The following is an 8,212-nucleotide window of genomic DNA, read 5'->3' as shown; positions in this document are numbered from 1 at the left end:
ACAAGCTGGGAACTGGGCTTTACACTACTTACATTCAGTGTGTGATGAGCTGTGCAGTTTGTCTGCTATGCTGTCTCATTCCATTTGCATCAGTACATTTTAGGTAAAATAAGGCTATACAGCCTCATGAGGGTGCAGGATGTCCTCAGGATTTTTAAGACATTTCATGTAGGAAATACGCAAAGAGGAGTTTGGAGGCAGAAGGATTGACTATTCAGGTTACAGTAGCACAAGAACCATCCAAAAGCAAATTTCATCAACTTACAAATAAAATCTTAATTGTATCGTGAATCACACACCATCTTACATCTGATATAAACAAAAATATTAAATACCAGCATTAGTCAGGACTTGGGTATGTCTATCTCTACAGTAATTAAATGCTTTAGAAATATGGGGAAAGATTGCAGCAGTTCTAGCATTTGTATGGGTATAACTGTGTCTGCAATTAGGATGATATTTCAAAACTGAAAATCCAATAAAATGAAAATCTTTCAACACAAATTGTTTAGCAACAGCCAAATGCTGTGCATAAAAATTGAATTGTGAATTGCAAAATATCTTGAGAATTATTATACTCCCCTTCTTAAGGAAACTGTTATATTCTAGTAAAATGCGGAGAATACTATTATATAAGAACAAGCTGGCTATTCTTTTATAATATTACAGCCCAATATCCTTCAGTCCCGAGGAGCAGGCACCAGCAGGTAAGGCTAGACATACGTGGAAATGCCTCCTAATACTCTCCCATTCCCCAGCCATCTGCAGCTGATGGCCTATGTTTTCTGCCTGTTTAGTAGGACAGTGGATTTCTTCTCATGATACTTTCCAGTTTACCCCACAGCTCTTGCATAAGAAGTAACCTTTTTCATTTTGAACATGGTTTCTCTCAGCTTCAATTGCTGCTTCCCTTCTTGAAAGAGTAAGTGAGCAATTGATCCATACTCTGCTACTGTGCTGATGGATTTTATAGATATCAGTCATATTCCTTTTAATCTCTTTTCTAAGATGCCAAGCCCTGGCATATTCAGTGTTCCTTCTCTGAGAGCCAGTCTATACCTCTGGCTTTCCTCATTACTCTCTTCTGACATTTTTCTAGTTGTACTATATCATACTAGAGATATCCTCTTTGGACCACAACTGCATGGATATGTCTGACCTAGGCAGGGCAATAAACTTGGAGTGTGATTTCTTGCAGACATGATTTTAAAATGTTCCACTTAAACTAGCAAAAACATGCCTGTAACAACACTTGTTTCAATTTAGGTTGCACTGGCAAATAACATGTTTAATTTAAAATAAAAGATTAAAATAAAATAAGCCTGTCTTGTAGGAAAAGAATGGACTGTTTCACACTGAGTTGGTATGGGGATGGCATGTCTTTCTACTAGAACATGAAATGATTTACTTGATCCACATGAATGACACCAAAGCAACCTGTGTCTCTGTAGCCCTGCTCCCCAGGCTACCTGCCCTTCGCTGCCTAGCCTTGCTTTCCTCTGGCACATCCTGTTCTGAAATACTTCTTCACTTCCCTTACCTCTTTTCTGCTCTTTGCTCTCATACAGAGTCTTGGGTCTCAGCTTCAAAGCCCTTCTTGGACCTACCTGTTGTTCTTTTTTTAATGTATCTTAGTGAAAATCTCCACGTCCCAGTGATCCTGGCTTTGCTGCTTTTAACTGTGCTTCTCAGAATGTGACCTTGCCTCTCAGCTGGCTTTAAAGCTTTTCATTATTTCTTTCCTTTTAAATCCATTTTCAAGGCTAAATTCCAAGACAGATACTGATCAAATAAAGATAAGATGAGGGATGCTGAGAATAGCATCTTTAGCTGTTAAAAATGAAACAAAAGCAAATATATGCAATGTTTATAAAATAGAACATATTCTCACAGTAGCTCTTACCTGCTCATGTAGTACTGAGTTCCACCCTTGCATGCACATCTCCCTTACCATATATGAAGTGTGCTGGAGCAATAAGTCAAGCTGAGGTTTATTATACGTTTATGTAAGAGCCCATAGAAAAGAACCTTCACTGTTTTCTTGGAGGAAATTTTTGGATTAGATATGTGTCTGAATAGAATAAAAATGATTAGTTTATCAACATCTCAGTTTACAAACAGATTATAGGATTAAGAAAAGTATTTAAACAAAGTAAAATGTTCTAAGTTACATGTTACCAAAGACAAGTAATTTTACCATCTCTCTGTAGTGGACAAGCTGAGAGAAATATTTGAGAGTGTTTAACTCAATGCATTGTATTCTCATTTAGCAGGAAGGGATATGTAGACCTGAATGCTCTATATAAGAATCTCTAATCTCTGTAATTCATATATAGGAAGAATTGATTCAGCTGAAGTATCTGTATGACTTTCTACAATATGTGCCCTGCTTCTGGTTGATCCAAATGCCAGCCATAATGGTCTTTGTACCCGAGTTTTTTCTGTCTGGTGTTCCGTACCCTTTCCATCTTTAGCTTCCCATTTACAATAGAAAGGATGGCTTAAAAGACATTATTCCAATGAACTGTGGGACAGAAGGTGGCAAATGGTGACATATCTGTGGAATTTGCATGGAAAATTATGGCATGCTAAGTACGTTTTTTTCTTTTAGCTTGAAAATAGTCTCTAATAAAGAGGAGGAGATGGAGGAAATGTCACTTCACCAGTTGCAGATGTACATGGAACAATTGGATTAAGCTTCAGACACCCTCCAGTCCTCTAAAAAGGGATTAGCCAATGTACAAATGACCAAATACTCACATACTATTCATGACTTGCAGAATGTTTAAAAAGACACAGAGCAAACATGGTATCCAGACATGTTATTTACTGTGTTACTTACTATATCATGGATTTTTGAACCCCTAATTGCCTTCCTAAAGACACCTTAAGTCTCAGCCTTCTAATTACATTGTAATTGTACTCAGATTGTGTCATTAGACAAATTTGTGGGAGATGCAGGTTCTTGTAATCATTGTGGTTGCCTTAGCTGTTATGGTTGTTTGGTATTTGCAATTGCAATGAAACAATAACACTGTCAAATAGTAATTACTTCTTTTTCACAGAAACAAAGCAAAAGTGTTTAAGAGAAAACCTATTGAGAAACATGGAATAAAGGGGTGCTTCAGCCCCAGCTCCACATTCTGTGATTCTAGGACAGAATATGATTTTTACTTGCTCTTATTTTTATACAATGAAGGGCTCTGGGTTTCTTTGTTGTTGTTTTGTTTACTTTTGTTTTGGGTTTTGTCTGTGTGTATGTGCATTTTTTGTGGTTTGGTTTTGATTTTGTTTTTTTTGCAGTAGTGACATCTTTTCTGTTTCTCTCTCTGTATAAACCAGGCCAAATAAGCATATGTGACATTTTACCAGACTGGAGAAATTGCCACAGAATAGATAACTGGTTTGATGCAGCACTGGGGAGTCCCACTGGTTGTTGCTAGCATCTTTAATTCCTACATAAAGAATCTTCCAGCTCTCACTTGGAGGCAAAAGCTGGAAGGACTACAAAGATAACTGATAACTTTTATAATGCTTCTGCTGTGAGTTTGATTGTCCCTGGTTCCACACGTTTTCACAGCCCAGATGAATACTCTCAGTGCCTGCTGCCTTCAAAGCGCCTTTGAATCATGTGGGAACTATAATTAATTGGAACAGTACCTGTTTGGTCTAGCCATTTATCAGACACTGTTTCTGCCCGTTGTAGTCTTGGGTTTAACTTTTTGTATTGTACCATAGTAAATGCAGTTAAATCATATCCAGTTGCATATCCCTAGATGATGGGCCAGATATTTTATTTTGCTAGCAACCACTGTTCATTTGCACCTTTGGAAGTGCTGCTGATGTAGTTTAAGCCAGAGGAGGCCACATAATAAAACTGTGAACACTTTGGGGACATCTTAAAAACTAGTTTGAAGGGGTGTAACTTTAAATCTTCTCTATTGTAAAGCATATTAATCTTGTAATTGTGTTAGTTTTTGTATATATTCCTATAAGTAAGTTTTATAGTGCTATATTACAGGTTTGTTTTCCAATATAGCTATGAAAATAATAACTTTATGTTTCTCTGTTGCTTATTAATTTTTACTTGTGGATTTGTGGACTTTTTGGCCTTGTATAAGAGCCCTAATCATAAACACATTATATTAAATAACATATACATACTGAGTGAAAAGATTGTTTCTTATCTAAAGAGTGAGAAGTAACTTTGCGTGAATAATGCAAGACTTTTTATGCTTTCAGGCCAAAAAAGTGATGTCAAAGAAAGACAATTCAAAAGACATGGCCACAGGCAAGAGCTTAGGGAAACCATTAACTTTTCACCTCGACAGCCACTGCTAGCCACAAAACAAGATCCTACTGGTTTAAGTAACTGCAGGGTAACAAAACTAATGTAATGGATCTAACCTCCCAAGAAACAGGGTGGCAAATCAGGGATGTGCCCTTGTCTATCTGCAGTAAAGCAGTTTAATGTTAGTCCTTCCATAATAAAAAAAGAGGTCTTCCATATGGGGATCTTCCTCTGAAACTGAACTTATTCCTGCTGAGGTCCTGATCTGCAGCTACAAGGATGTCCTTGGTTGTGACTTAATGTTTGAAATCAGGGCACGCTCTAGCAGTAATAGGCTGGCCATTTGCTAGAGCTTCTTTTTAGGAAAAAACTTAAAGTGACCAGTAGCTTTATTATTTTCTTTCTATTAAATTCATAACAATTATGTGTGTACTTCTTTCATGAGAGATTTGTATTATATGTTTTAAACTTATTTTCTGTGTTTCATGATTAATATTTTCAATAAAATCCTAGGGGATGTATTGTTTCTTTGGAACTAATCACTGAAGCCTCTTGCTTCCAGTTCATACTTGAGGATCCAAAAGCTTTAGTTACCTTTTCCTTTTCAATGCTTTTGATGAATGGGAAACTTTTATTTAATTCTGCTCTTTCTGCACCCTCTTAGCCAATCAGTTATTTTTAATTTCCTTAGTTATAGCCTATGACTGTAATAAATTATAGACATATGGTTCGTCTGGGAGATGTTTCCCCAGATTCAACAGCTGGGCTGCAAATAACACTTTTCAGACTTCCCACTGAAATTTAATTTAAAAATAAATTTCCATTCTCTAGTATAGGCTCATATTACAGGGTGACCACATATAGAGAGGAGTAGCACAGGAATGCACAGAAATACAACCAGCAGCTGTCTTTGAGATAATCAGAGCATCAAGAAGAAGCATGTTATCTTCTAACTACATTTATACTAGGAAATGAAATAGTCAATCATCTGAGTTAAAGACCTATTGTAACCTGAGTGTGATTCAGGGGTACTAATGCTAATTGCTCATTGTGTTTTTAGTAGTATATGGCTTTTTCAACACCAGGGAGTGTGGCCAGGAAGACTTGATTCACTGAAGTGGTTTAACTCAGATCAGGATCTAATTGGTTTACTGATTTATTAATGACACATAATTAGCTGACACTCTCTGAACTTCACCTTCTGGATCAATATCAACAGGCTGACAGATAAACCAGAGGACAAAACATTTGCAGGATGTTAAAGAGCCCCTATAAATTTCTAATCACCCTAATCTCCACCATTTCTAATCCCACAGGAGTTTACTTAGGTGTGTGCACCCCATCTCACAGGACTGGTCTTTATGTGTACCAGTGCAGCTCCCTGCTGCCAGCTAGTCCATGTGCTGGCAAAAAGGCACTCCATGTGCTCCAAGCTGTGGGTCCTTCTGCTGCTGCACCCCATCCTGTCAGCCCTGTTCTCTGCATGGGACAGAGAGGAGATGGGGCATGATGGCAGTGGGGTCACTCCTGGCAGCATCTGAGGCAGAGGTCAGAACGCTGTGTGCCTTCCCACTCCCACATTTTACCCCACAGTCACAAGTTTCCTCCCATCTTTTATACTTCTCAATCTGACTATTTTCTCAAAATCCTCTCGATAATCCCCTAGTGGCTGCTTAATCCAACAGATCCTTATTGTAAGCAAACATTGCCATTGTTCATTTCCTGTTTTGGGGTAACCTCCTCTCAGATCAGACAGTTTGGGTGTCCTGTCTTCACCTGCTGTTTCCACTCACATTCCTGTCATACCACCAGTCCCTAGTCAGGACAGGTCCAGCAGGAAGTTTTGTTACCTTGAAACTCACGTCTGAGGCTGTTTCTAGATAGGATGGGAGATGAGATGAGGTTCTTACCAGGTGGCAATGTAATAGTAAAGTCACAGCGAGGGAAATTTTGATGGTTTTTGTTGAACTGCTTTTCTATTTAACATTATAAGGGTTTTCTGTGTAGACAGTTTCTGTCTAGTTTAGCTAAACATCAAAAGACTTATGTCTTGTTTTCCAAACAAGAGATATAGAATCAGGCAATTCAGAATGAGTTTATCACTCTGAACTGTATTTTGTGTCTGTTTCAGAAAAGAAAAGGTGAATTTAGAAATGGAGTCTGAGGCAGCATTAGGCAGGTCATTAGTCTCATCCCTCTATTTTTCCACTAATGTTATTTTAAAGTTTATTACTACAACATTTTTACCTTAGTGTGAATCTATATTTCTTAATATGCTTGTTTTTAGCTGTGGTTTTAGCAAAAGGTACCTATATGATAAAGTAACATGTAGAGAAATTATCCTTCGTGTTGCTACAATATGAGGATTAATACTGGGAGGGAGCAGTGAACAGTAAGATAACAACTACCACCATGTGAAGTGTCTGGAGTCTTCAGGGCAGGCATCATGTTTGAGGAAGGAATATTGGCTGGGACTTAGAAGGTCACTGAGTTCACACTTTGAATGTGAGTCTAGTAGCATCAAGGGTTGGTGATTTTTGATGGCCCTGTAAGTTCTGCAGAAGTACTTTGCAGGAATCCCTGCGAATGACCTGTGCAGTGACTTTCAGTCTAATCTAATAATTTAAAAAAAGGATGGCTTTCTGCAGGACCATTAAAAGGATGGTCTAGATTGCTCAGTAGCTCCCCTTACCACTTCTTCAGCTCTCTGGTTTAGGAGCAGAAGCTGAAGGAACCAAGTGGAAGTGCAATAGGGTAGTGCTGACAAGGAAGAACCGTTAGTACAGAGAGAGGGAAGATAACAAACCAGAGTTGGATATGAAGATGGGCACAGCCAGCTGCCCAGACCTTACTCCCTTTTGCCTCTCCTTAGAACCCTTCTGACCACAGTAAGGCTGCTGATGACACCCATTCAGGGTGGCATTAGATGCTGGTTTGCAGGTCTGCTCCTGGGAGAGGAAGGACAATAGTGTGAACCCTGGGGCCAGGAGAGAGGTGTCTGTGCTAAAGCCGAAACCAGGCCAACACCAAGGAGACAAGGGAGGTCTCATTAGGTTCCCTGGCACTGCTTCATGTGATGCTGCTCCCCTGAGCTTTGGGACAGATGGTGGAAGAAGCCAGAGTGGAGGCTGGAAGGATCTGAACAGAAGCACCCTCAATGTAAGGTATTACCAGCCTCCAAGGGGGCTTCTCCTGCCTAAGAGCTGGCCTCTCCCCCTGATATGGTTTGAAGCTGGCTCCCTGCCAAGTCTCCAAACCTTACCACCAGAGTTCCCCCCCCCCCTCAAACCTCAGGGAGAAGAGGGAGAAAAAAACGAAAGAAAACCCGAAACGAGAGAGAGACAACCAAAGTGAGATATATAAATATATTTACACTTATATACAATTAAAAATAAGGGAAAGGGAAGGGGGAAGGGAAAAGGAACAAAACCAAAATATTATATATATAAATATCCCAATTAGCAGCCCAATATCTATCCACTAAAAGAGTTAGCAAAGAAATAGCTCACTACTCTCCTGGGACAACCGAGAGTCGCTCTGGAACGATCACCGGCAACCTCTGTCTCCCAAGGTCGACAAGGCCTAACCAGGCTTCGCTCCCCAACACGGCAGACTCAACAGCAGGGAACCTGCACCTCCAAGCCGCCGGAAGGAAAGAGAGCGAAGGCGTCTCCTCCTTTCTTCTTATAATCTGGCTTACGTAAAAATCGTAGGGAATACTGGGTACATCTGGACCCTTCCTTGGTTACAAACTGGTCACCAAGGAAGGCCTAGCCCAAACCACCACACCCCCTCTTCTGAGGCTCAGCTTGAGGGTGCAAGAGAGCTCTGATACAGTGATGAGCACAGGAGGATTTCTGGAAAACACAAGGATTTCTGGAAAAAAACATTTCCAAGTGCCCATGGCAGCTGGGCACACAA

The sequence above is a fragment of the Manacus candei genome, unplaced genomic scaffold, assembly GCF_025592945.1.
Source record: "Manacus candei isolate 608988 ecotype Guabito, Panama unplaced genomic scaffold, ASM2559294v1 h1tg000008l, whole genome shotgun sequence".
Lineage (NCBI taxonomy): Eukaryota > Metazoa > Chordata > Aves > Passeriformes > Pipridae > Manacus > Manacus candei.
This window is presented reverse-complemented; position numbering follows the sequence as displayed.